Genomic DNA, 14,750 nt, shown 5'->3' on the forward strand with positions numbered 1-14,750 from the left:
TGGTCATATTTACATTAGATATAAATAGTACCATGGTCATATTTACAATAGATATAAATAGCAGTATGGTCATATTTACATTAGATATAAATAGCAGCATGGTCATATTTACATTAGATATAAATAGCAGTATGGTAATATTTACATTAGATATTAATAGCAGCATGGTCATATTTATATTAGATATGAATAGCAGCATGGTCATATTTATATTAGATATAAATAGTAGTATGGTCATATTTACATTAGATATAAATAGCAGTATGGTCATATTTACACTAGATATAAATAGGAGTATGGTCATATTTACATTAGATATAAATAGCAGTATGGTAATATTTACATTAGATATAAATAGCAGCATGGTCATATTTATATTAGATATCAATAGTAGTATGGTCATATTTACATTAGATATAAATAGCAGTATGGTCATATTTACAATAGATATAAATAGCAGTATGGTCATATTTACATTAGATATAAAAAGCAGCATGGTCATATTTATATTAGATAAAAATAGCAGCGTGGTCATATTTACATTAGATATAAACAAGAGTATGGTCATATTTACATTAGATATAAAATGCAGCACGATCATATTTATATTAGATATAAATAGCAGCATGGTCATATTTACAATAGATATAAATAGCAGTATGGTCATATTTACAATAGATATAAATAGCAGTATGGTCATATTTATATTAGATATGAACAGCAGCATGGTCATATTTACATTAGATATAAATAGCAGTATGATAATATTTACATTAGATATGAATAGCAGCATGGTCATATTTACATTGGATATAAATAGCAGTATGGTCATATTTACATTAGATATAAATAGCAGTATGGTCATATTTACATTAGATATAAATAGCAGTATGATTATATTTACATTAGATATAAATAGCAGTATGGTCATATTTACATTAGATATAAATAGCAGTATGGTCATATTTACATTAGATATAAAGAGCAGCATGGTCATATTTACAATAGATATAAATAGCAGCATGGTCATATTTACATTAGATATAAATAGCAGCATGGTTATATTTACACTAGATATAAATAGCAGTATGGTCATATTTACATTAGATATAAATAGCAGCATGGTCATATTTACATTAGATATAAATAGCAGCATGGTCATATTTACAATAGATATAGATAGCAGCATGGTCATATTTACATTAGATATAAATAGCAGCATGGTCATATTTACATTAGATATAAATAGCAGTATGGTCATATTTACATGAGATATAAATAGCAGCATGGTCATATTTACATTAGATATACATAGCAGCATGGTCATATTTACATTAGATATAAATAGCAGCATGGTCATATTTACAATAGATATAAATAGCAGTATGGTCATTTTTACACTAGAAATAAATAGCAGTATGGTCATATTTACAATAGATATAAATAGCAATATGGTCATATTAACAATAGATATAAATAGCAGTATGGCCATATTTACATTAGATATAAATAGCAGCATGGTCATATTTACATTAGATATACATAGCAGCATGGTCATATTTACATTAGATATAAATAGCAGCATGGTCATATTTACAATAGATATAAATAGCAGCATGGTCATATTTACATTAGATATAAATAGCAGCATGGTCATATTTACAATAGATATAAATAGCAGTATGGTCATATTTACATTAGATATAAATAGCAGCATGGTCATATTTACATTAGATATAAATAGCAGTATGGTAATATTTACATTAGATATAAATAGCGGCATGGTCATATTTATATTAGATATGAATAGCAGCATGGTCATATTTATATTAGATATAAATAGTAGTATGGTCATATTTACATTAGATATAAATAGCAGTATGGTCATATTTACAATAGATATAAATAGCAGTATGGTCATATTTACATTAGATATAAATAGCAGTATGGTCATATTTACATTAGATATAAATAGCAGCATGGTCATATTTATATTAGATATAAATAGTAGTATGGTCATATTTACATTAGATATAAATAGCAGTATGGTCATATTTACAATAGATATAAACACCAGTATGGTCATATTTACATTAGATATAAATAGCAGCATGGTCATATTTATATTAGATAAAAATAGCAGCATGGTCATATTTACATTAGATATAAATAACAGTATGGTCATATTTACATTAGATATAAATAGCAGCACGGTCATATTTATATTAGATATAAATAGCAGCATAGTCATATTTACAATAGATATAAATAGCAGTATGGTCATATTTACAATAGATATAAATAGCAGTATGGTCATATTTATATTAGATATGAACAGCAGCATGGTCATATTTACATTAGATATAAATAGCAGTATGATAATATTTACATTAGATATGAATAGCAGCATGGTCATATTTACAATAGATATAAATAGCAGTATGGTCATATTTACATTAGATATAAATAGCAGTATGGTCATATTTACATTAGATATAAATAGCAGTATGGTCATATTTACATTAGATATAAATAGCAGTATGGTCATATTTACATTAGATATAAATAGCAGTATGGTCATATTTACAATAGATATAAAGAGCAGCATGGTCATATTTACAATAGATATAAATAGCAGCATGGTCATATTTACATTAGATATAAATAGCAGCATGGTCATATTTACACTAGATATAAAAAGCAGTATGGTCATATTTACAATAGATATAAATAGCAGTATGGTCATATTTACAATAGATATAAATAGCAGTATGGTCATATTTACAATAGATATAAATAGCAGCATGATCATATTTACAATAAATATAATTAGCATCATGGTATTATTTACATCAGATATAAATAGCAGTATGGTCATATTAACAATAGATATAAATAGCAGTATGGTCATATTTACATTAGATATAAATAGCAGCATGGTCATATTTACATTAGATATAAATAGCAGCATGGTCATATTTACATTAGATATAAATAGCAGCACGGTCATATTAATATTAGATATAAATAGCAGCACGGTCATATTTACAATAGATATAAATAGCAGTATGGTCATATTTACAATAGATATAAATAGCCGTATTGTCATATTTATATTAGATATGAACAGCAGTATGGTCATATTTACATTAGATATAAATAGCAGTATGATCATATTAACATTAGATATGAATAGCAGCATGGTCATATTTACATTAGATATAAATAGCAGTATGGTCATATTTACATTAGATATAAATAGCAGTATGGTCATATTTACATTAGATATAAATAGCAGTATGATCATATTTACTTTAGATATAAATAGCAGTATGGTCATATTTACATTAGATATAAATAGCAGTATGGTCATATTTACATTAGATATAAAGAGCAGCATGGTCATATTTACAATACATATAAATAGCAGCATAGTCATATTTACATTAGATATAAATAGCAGCATGGTCATATTTACAATAGATATAAATAGCAGTATGGTCATATTTACAATAGATATAAATAGCAGTATGGTCATATTTACAATAGATATAAATAGCAGCATGATCATATTTACAATAAATATAATTAGCAGCATGGTCATATTTACATTAGATATAAATAGCAGTATTGTCATATTTACATTAGATATAAATAGCAGCATGGTCATATTTACATTAGATATAAATAGCAGCATGGTCATATTTACATTAGATATAAATAGCAGCATGGTCATATTTACATTAGATATAAATAGCAGTATGGTCATATTTACAATAGATATAAATAGCAGTATGGTCGTATTTACAATAGATATAAATAGCAGCATGGTCATATTTACATTAGATATAAATAGCAGTATGGTCATATTTACATTAGATATAAATAGCAGTCTGGTCATATTTACATTAGATATAAATAGCAGTATGTTCATATTTACATTAGATATAAATAGCAGCATGGTCATATTTACAATAGATATAAATAGCAGTATGGTCATATTTACAATAGATATAAATAGCAGTATGGTCATATTTACAATAGATATAAATAGCAGCATGGTCATATTTACATTAGATATAAATAGCAGTATGTTCATATTTACATTAGATATAAATAGCAGTATGGTCATATTTACAATAGATATAAATAGCTGTATGGTCATATTTACATTAGATATAAATAGCAGCATGGTCATATTTACAATAGATATAAATAGCAGTATGGTCATATTTACAATAGATATAAATAGCAGTATGGTCATATTTACATTAGATATAAATAGCAGCATGGTCATATTTACATTAGATATAAATAGCAGCATGGTCATATTTACATTAGATATAAATAGCAGTATGGTCATATTTACATTAGATATAAATAGCAGTATGGTCATATTTACAATAGATATAAATAGCAGTATGGTCATATTTACAATAGATATAAATAGCAGTATGTTCATATTTACATTAGATATAAATAGCAGTATGGTCATATTTACAATAAATATAAATAGCAGTATGGTCATATTTACAATAGATATAAATAGCAGTCTGGTCATATTTACACTAGATATAAATAGCAGTATGTTCATATTTACAATAGATATAAATAGCAGCATGGTCATATTTACAATAGATATAAATAGCAGTATGGTCATATTTACAATAGATATAAATAGCAGTATGTTCATATTTACATTAGATATAAATAGCAGTATGGTCATATTTACAATAGATATAAATAGCAGCATGGTCATATTTACAATAGATATAAATAGCAGTATGGTCATATTTACATTAGATATAAATAGCAGCATGGTCATATTTACATTAGATATAAATAGCAGTATGGTCATATTTACATTAGATATAAATAGTAGTATGGTCATATTTACAATAGATATAAATAGCAGTATGGTCATATTTACAATAGATATAAATAGCAGTCTGGTCATATTTATATTAGATATAAATAGCAGTAGGGTCATATTTTCAATAGATATAAATAGCAGTATGGTCATATTTACAATAGATATAAATAGCAGTATGGTCATATTTACATTAGATATAACTAGCAGTATGGTCATATTTACAATAAATATAAATAGCAGTATGGTCATATTTACAATAGATATAAATAGCAGCATGGTCATATTTACATTAGATATAAATAGCAGTATGGTCATATTTACATTAGATATAAATAGCAGTATGGCCATATTTACATTAGATATAAATAGCAGTAGGGTCATATTTACAATAGATATAAATAGCAGTATGGTCATATTTACAATAGATATAAATAGCAGCATGGCCATATTTACAATAGATATAAATAGCAGTATGGTCATATTTACATTAGATATAAATAGCAGTATGGTCATATTTACATAAGATATAAATAGCAGTATGGTCATATTTACAATAGATATAAATAGCAGTGGTCATATTTACATTAGATATAAATAGCAGTATGGTCATATTTACAATAGATATAAATAGCAGCATGGTCATATTTACAATAAATATAAATAGCAGTCTGGTCATATTTACATTAGATATAAATAGCAGCATGGTCATATTTACAATAAATATAAATAGCAGTATGGTCATATTTACATTAGATATAAATAGCAGTATGGTCATATTTACAATAGATATAAATAGCAGTATGTTCATATTTACATTAGATATAAATAGCAGTATGGTCATATTACAATAAATATAAATAGCAGTATGGTCATATTAACAATAGATATAAATAGCAGTCTGGTCATATTTACACTAGATATAAATAGCAGTATGTTCATATTTACAATAGATATAAATAGCAGCATGGTCATATTTACAATAGATATAAATAGCAGTATGGTCATATTTACAATAGATATAAATAGCAGTATGTTCATATTTACATTAGATATAAATAGCAGTATGGTCATATTTACAATAGATATAAATAGCAGCATGGTCATATTTACAATAGATATAAATAGCAGTATGGTCATATTTACATTAGATATAAATAGCAGCATGGTCATATTTACATTAGATATAAATAGCAGTATGGTCATATTTACATTAGATATAAATAGTAGTATGGTCATATTTACAATAGATATAAATAGCAGTATGGTCATATTTACAATAGATATAAATAGCAGTCTGGTCATATTTATATTAGATATAAATAGCAGTAGGGTCATATTTTCAATAGATATAAATAGCAGTATGGTCATATTTACAATAGATATAAATAGCAGTATGGTCATATTTACATTAGATATAAATAGCAGTATGGTCATATTTACAATAAATATAAATAGCAGTATGGTCATATTTACAATAGATATAAATAGCAGCATGGTCATATTTACATTAGATATAAATAGCAGTATGGTCATATTTACATTAGATATAAATAGCAGTATGGCCATATTTACATTAGATATAAATAGCAGTAGGGTCATATTTACAATAGATATAAATAGCAGTATGGTCATATTTACAATAGATATAAATAGCAGCATGGCCATATTTACAATAGATATAAATAGCAGTATGGTCATATTTACATTAGATATAAATAGCAGTATGGTCATATTTACATTAGATATAAATAGCAGTATGGTCATATTTACATTAGATATAAATAGCAGTATGGTCATATTTACAATAGATATAAATAGCAGTGGTCATATTTACATTAGATATAAATAGCAGTATGGTCATATTTACAATAGATATAAATAGCAGTAGGGTCATATTTACAATAGATATAAATAGCAGTATGGTCATATTTACAATAGATATAAATAGCAGCATGGCCATATTTACAATAGATATAAATAGCAGTATGGTCATATTTACATTAGATATAAATAGCAGTATGGTCATATTTACATTAGATATAAATAGCAGTATGGTCATATTTACAATAGATATAAATAGCAGTGGTCATATTTACATTAGATATAAATAGCAGTATGGTCATATTTACAATAGATATAAATAGCAGCATGGTCAATTTTACAATAAATATAAATAGCAGTCTGGTCATATTTACATTAGATATAAATAGAAGCATGGTCATATTTACAATAAATATAAATAGCAGTATGGTCATATTTACATTAGATATAAATAGCAGTATGGTCATATTTACAATAGATATAAATAGCAGTATGTTCATATTTACATTAGATATAAATAGCAGTATGGTCATATTTACAATAAATATAAATAGCAGTATGGTCATATTTACAATAGATATAAATAGCAGTCTGGTCATATTTACACTAGATATAAATAGCAGTATGTTCATATTTACAATAGATATAAATAGCAGCATGGTCATATTTACAATAGATATAAATAGCAGTATGGTCATATTTACAATAGATATAAATAGCAGTATGTTCATATTTACATTAGATATAAATAGCAGTAGGGTCATATTTACAATAGATATAAATAGCAGCATGGTCATATTTACAATAGATATAAATAGCAGTATGGTCATATTTACATTAGATATAAATAGCAGCATGGTCATATTTACATTAGATATAAATAGCAGTATGGTCATATTTACATTAGATATAAATAGTAGTATGGTCATATTTACAATAGATATAAATAGCAGTATGGTCATATTTACAATAGATATAAATAGCAGTCTGGTCATATTTATATTAGATATAAATAGCAGTAGGGTCATATTTTCAATAGATATAAATAGCAGTATGGTCATATTTACAATAGATATAAATAGCAGTATGGTCATATTTACATTAGATATAAATAGCAGTATGGTCATATTTACAATAAATATAAATAGCAGTATGGTCATATTTACAATAGATATAAATAGCAGCATGGTCATATTTACATTAGATATAAATAGCAGTATGGTCATATTTACATTAGATATAAATAGCAGTATGGCCATATTTACATTAGATATAAATAGCAGTAGGGTCATATTTACAATAGATATAAATAGCAGTATGGTCATATTTACAATAGATATAAATAGCAGCATGGCCATATTTACAATAGATATAAATAGCAGTATGGTCATATTTACATTAGATATAAATAGCAGTATGGTCATATTTACATTAGATATAAATAGCAGTATGGTCATATTTACATTAGATATAAATAGCAGTATGGTCATATTTACAATAGATATAAATAGCAGTGGTCATATTTACATTAGATATAAATAGCAGTATGGTCATATTTACTATAGATATAAATAGCAGCATGGTCATATTTACAATAAATATAAATAGCAGTCTGGTCATATTTACATTAGATATAAATAGCAGCATGGTCATATTTACAATAAATATAAATAGCAGTATGGTCATATTTACAATAGATATAAATAGCAGCATGGTCATATTTACAATAAATATAAATAGCAGTCTGGTCATATTTACATTAGATATAAATAGCAGCATGGTCATATTTACAATAAATATAAATAGCAGTCTGGTCATATTTACAATAAATATAAATAGCAGTATAGTCATATTTACATTGGATACGAACATATAGATATTTTAGATATTTAGTATATTAGTGAAATTAAGTTCTTCTGGTTTCTAACGTTCAAAGATAAATCCTTCTCTTATTAGAATTCGGAAACATGCGTAGTGGCTCATTTTTTGTATTAATTTGAATTAGAAAAAATGGTTCGAACTAAGGTTAAAATATAGTATCAATGTATATGAAGACTCAAAACTTCTGGCTTGTATCATTTAAAGATAAATCCTTCTTTCATTAAAGTTCGGAATTATATTTTTGCATAACATAGGTAGTGGCTTGTTTTTGTATTAATTTGAATTAGAGGAAATGGTTCGAACGTAAGTTAAGATACGGTATTACTGTATATTAAGAATTCAAAAGATGGTGTTATGGTATAATTAATGGATTTAAATGAGTTAAGATAATGTCAATAGTGTAGAACACATATGCAGTGACTTGGAGTCATTATAATCTTTTATTTTCAAACAAGCAAAAATTTTCCTCGTTTTGACGGTGACGGAATTCAAATTGCAGATATTTATACAGAAAGAAAACAGAAGCAAACAAAAAAGAGAAAAAAAAATGCTCTTTTCGACCTATTTTTTCTTTAGGTCACATTTTGTCAAAGATAAAATACAAAACAACAAAAATTAATTAAAATACGGAGAAGTAAGAGTTAAGATTTTAGTACAAAAAACATGTTGCAATATTTAGGAATTAAACCATTTCCAGAAAATAAAATAAATATAATGATTTCCAGAAAGTAAAATTAATATAATGATTTCCAGAAAATAAACTAAATATAATGATTTCCAGAAAATAAAATAAATACAATGATTTCTAGAAAATAAAATAAATATAATGATTTCCAGAAAATAAAATAAATATAATGATTTCCAGAAAATAAAATATATATAATCATTTCTAGAAAAAAAACAAAAAAACTATCGTTAAGTCTCGGGGAGATCCAGTTTTCATACATTCCTCTTAAGGTATCGGTGTCCAAAAGGATTCGATTACACACGTTGACCGACCGGACCTCCTACTTAAAAGATTTGGCTATGGTAAAGGAGTGGGGGTAATCCTTTAGCAGGATTTTGTGTGTGTATGTGTGCGTGTGTGTGCATCTGTATTTAATTATTTACATAAAATAATATTAATGTGTATTTTTCACTCTATATATAAAGCCTAAAGTCTGTGTGTATGATGATTGTGTGTTCTCTATAGTATGAAATGTCACAGAATAGATCATTTCATATGCGAGCTATGTGACTCAAACTTCCATTTAAAATTTTAACTAAAATTCTATTGGGATGAAATTTATATGATATGTGTAAATTGCTCCTGGAAAAATGATACTTTCCTCTTAATACTGATATGGGTTACAGGATGAGACGTTTTTTGCGGTGGATAATTGTTCCATATAATTCGAGAAATGGAATTGAATCAAATAAGAAATAAATAAAATAAAACAAAAAAAAAACGGTATAAAGAGGAGCAAAATGTATTTTTGTTGAGGTTTTGTTTGTTTTGTTTTTTTTTGTTTAGTTTTTCAACCACGGATTTAACAGATAGGGGCCATACTATAAGAATAAATTACGTTAACTATTTTAGCTATGCAATTACATAGCAAAGTAAAATAGATAGAAATGAAATATTTGGCAGATAATGAAATTGTAACTTGAACGTTATGCTCGAAACGCGTTCATTACAGGTCAAACCTTTCTCGAATCTCCTCGCCGTCCGGTACCGTCAAAAAGAAACAATAATAAATCCGACTCGACTTTTCCTTTCAATTTAAACCGTTTGTAAGCGTTTATCTATTTTTTTTTCTCATCTCGACACCAGCTTTAATGTTTCTCGCTACCACTGCAGGGCCACTTGATGATCTCCCCTGGTTCTGCTCCACTATACTTGATGATCTCCCCTAGTTCTGCTCCACTACACTTGATCATCTCCCCTGGTTCTGCTCCACTATACTTGATGATCTCCCCTGGTTCTGCTCAACTATACTTGATCATCTCCCCTGGTTCTGCTCATATACACTTGATCATCTCACCTGGTTCTGCTCCACTACACTTGATCATCTCCCACTTTTCTGCTCCACTACACTTGATAATCTCATCTGGTTCTCCTCCACTATACTTGATCATCTCCCCTGGTTCCGCTCCACTATACTTGATCATCTCACCTGGTTCCGCTCCACTATACTTGGGCATCTAACCTGGTTCTGCTCCACTACATTTGATCATCTCCCCTTTTTCTGCTCCACTACACTTGATCATCTCCCCTGGTTCTGCTCCACTATACTTGATCATCCCACCTGTTTCTCCTCCACTATACTTGATAATCTCACCTGGTTCTGCTCCACTATACTTGATAATCTTCCCTGGTTTTGCTCCACTATACTTGATCATTTTCCCTGTTTCTGCTTCACTACACTTGATCATCTCCCCTGGTTCTGCTCCACTATACTTGATCATCTAAACTGGTTCTCCTCCACTATACTTGATCATCTCACCTGGTTCTCCTCCACTATACTTGATCATCTCACCTGGTTCTGCTCCACTATACTTGATTATCTCACCTGATTCTGCTCCACTATACTTGATCATCTCCCCTGTTTCTGCTCCACTACACTTGATCATCTCACCTGGTTCTGCTCCACTACACTTGATCATCTTCCCTGGTTCTGCTTTACTACACATGATCATCTTCCCTGGTTCTGCTCCACTATACTTGATCATCTCACCTGGTTCTCCTTCACTATACTGGATCATCTCACCTGGTTCTGCTCCACTATACTTGATCATCTTCCCTGGTTCTGCTCCACTATACTTGATCATCTTTCCTGGTTCTGCTCCACTACACTTGATAATCTCACCTGGTTTTGCTCCACTATACTTGATCATCTCACCTGTTTCTCCTCCACTATACTTGATCATCTCACCTGTTTCTGCTCCACTACACTTGATCATCTCACCTGGTTCTGCTCCACTATACTTGATAATCTTCCCTGGTTCTGCTTCACTACACTTGATCATCTTCCCTGGTTCTGCTTCACTACACTTGATCATCTCCCCTGGTTCTGCTCCACTATACTTGATAATCTTCCCTGGTTCTGCTTCACTACACTTTATCATCTTCCCTGGTTCTGCTTCACTACACTTGATCATCTCCCCTGGTTCTGCTCCACTATACTTGATCATCTCACCTGTTTCTCCTCCACTATACTTGAGCATCTCACCTGGTTCTGCTCCACTACACTTGATCATCTCCCCTGTTTCTGCTCCACTACACTTGATCATCTCCCCTGGTTCTGCTCCACTACACTTGATCATCTCACCTGGTTCTGCTCCACTATACTTGATCATCTCCCCTGTCTCTGCTCCACTATACTTGATCATCTTCCCTGGTTCTGCTTCACCACGCTTGATCATCTCACCTGGTTCTCCTCCACTATACTTGAGCATTTCACCTGGTTCTGCTCGACTATACTTGATCATCTTCCCTGGTTCTGCTTCACCACGCTTGATCATCTCACCTGGTTCTGCTCCACTATACTTGATCATCTCCCCTGTTTCTGCTCCACTATACTTGATCATCTTCCCTGGTTCTGCTTCACCACGCTTGATCATCTCACCTGGTTCTCCTCCACTATACTTGAGCATTTCACCTGGTTCTGCTCCACTATACTTGATCATCTCTCCTGGTTCTGCTCCACTATACTTGATTATCTCACCTGGTTCTGCTCCACTATACTTGATCATCTCCCCTTTTTCTGCTCCACTACACTTGATCATCTCCCCTGTTTCTGCTCCACTACACTTGATCATCTCCTCTGTTTCTGCTCCACTACACTTGATCATCTCCCCTGGTTCTGCTCCACTACACTTGATCATCTCCCCTGGTTCTGCTCCACTACACTTGATCATCTTCCCTGGTTCTGCTTCACCACGCTTGATCATCTCACCTGGTTCTCCTCCACTATACTTGAGCATTTCACCTGGTTCTGCTCCACTATACTTGATCATCTCTCCTGGTTCTGCTCCACTATACTTGATTATCTCACCTGGTTCTGCTCCACTATACTTGATTATCTCCCCTGTTTCTGCTCCACTACACTTGATCATCTCCCCTGTTTCTGCTCCACTACACTTGATCATCTCCCCTGTTTCTGCTCCACTACACTTGATAATCTCCCCTGGTTCTGCTCCACTACACTTGATAATCTCCCCTGGTTCTGCTTCACTACACTTGATCATCTCCCCTGGTTCTGCTCCACTATACTTGATCATCTCACCTAGTTCTCCTTCACTATACTTGAGCATCTCACCTTGTTCTGCTCCACTATACTTGATCATCTCCCCTGGTTCTGCTCCGCTATACTTGATCATGTCTCCTGGTTCTGCTCCACTATACTTGATTGTCTCACCTGGTGCTGCTCCACTATACTTGATCATCTCCCCTGGTTCTGCTCCACTATACTTGATAATCTCTCCTGGTTCTGCTCCACTATACTTGATTTTCTCACCTGATTCTGCTCCACTATACTTGATCATCTCCCCTGTTTCTGCTCCACTACACTTTATCATCTTCCCTGGTTCTGCTTCACTATACTTGATCATCTCCCCTGGTTCTACTCAACTACACTTGATCATCTTCCCTGATTCTGCTTCACTACACTTGATCATCTCACCTGGTTCTGCTCCACTATACTTGATCATCTCACCTGGTCCTGCTCCACTATACTTGATCATCTCCCCTGGTTCTGCTCAACTACACTTGATCATCTTCCCTGGTTCTGCTCCACTATACTTGATAATCTCACCTGGTCCTGCTCCATTATACTTGATCATCTCCCCTGGTTCTGCTCAACTACACTTGATCATCTTTCCTGGTTCTGCTCCACTATACTTGGTCATCTCCCCTGATTCTGCTCCACTATACTTGATCATCTCACGTTGTTCTGCTCCACTACACTTGATCATATTCCCTGATTCTGTTCCACTATACTTGATCATCTCCCCTGGTTCTGCTCAACTACACTTGATCATCTCCCCTGGTTCTGCTCCACTATACTTGATCATCTCACCTGGTCCTGCTTCACTATACTTGATCATCTCCCCTGGCTCTGCTCACCTATTAAACACGTTTGTAAGCGTTTATAAATTTTTTTTCTTATCTCGACACCAGCTTTAATGTTTCTCACTGCCACTGCAGGGCCACTTGATTATCTCATCTGGTGCTGCTCCAATATACTTGATCATCTCACCTGGTTCTACTCCACTATACTTGATCATCTCCCCTGGTTCTGCTCCACTACACTTGATCATCTCCCCTGGTTCTGCTCCACTACACTTGATCATCTCGCGTGGTTTTGCCCCACTACACTTGATCATCACCCCTGGTTCTGCTCCACTACACTTGATCATCTCTCCTCTGCTTCTGCTCCAATATACTTTATCATCTCCCCTTGTTCTGCTGAACTAAACTTGATCATCTCTCCTCTGCTTCTGCTCCACTATACTTGATCATCTCACCGTGTTCTGCTCAACTACACTTGATCATCTCTCCTCTGGTTCTGCTCCACTATACTTTATCATCTCCCCTGGTTCTGCTCCACTATACTTTATCATCTCCCCTGGTTCTGCTCCACTATACTTGATCATCTCCCCTGGTTCTGCTCCACTATACTTTATCATCTCCCCTGGTTCTGCTCCACTATACTTTATCATCTCCCCTGGTCCTCTCCACTATACTTGATCATCTCCCCTGGTTCTGCTCCACTATACTTTATCATCTCCCCTGGTTCTGCTCCACTATACTTTATCATCTCCTCTGTTTCTGCTCCACTATACTTGATCATCTCCTCTGTTTCTGCTCCACTATAGTTGATCATCTCCTCTGTTTCTGCTCCACTATACTTGATCATCTCCTCTGTTTCTGCTCCACTATACTTGATCATCTCCCCTGGTTCTGCTCCACTATACTTGATCATCTCCCCTGGTTCTGCTCCACTATACTTGATCATCTCCTCTGTTTCTGCTCCACTAAACTTGATCATCTCCTCTGTTTCTGCTCCACTATACTTGATCATCTCCCCTGGTTCTGCTCCACTATACTTTATCATCTCCCCTGGTTCTGCTCCACTATACTTTATCATCTCCCCTGGTCCTCTCCACTATACTTGATCATCTCACCTGGTCC

Source organism: Euprymna scolopes, chromosome 5 (genome assembly GCF_053919585.1).
Source record: "Euprymna scolopes isolate OS-2025 chromosome 5, ASM5391958v1, whole genome shotgun sequence".
NCBI lineage: Eukaryota > Metazoa > Mollusca > Cephalopoda > Sepiida > Sepiolidae > Euprymna > Euprymna scolopes.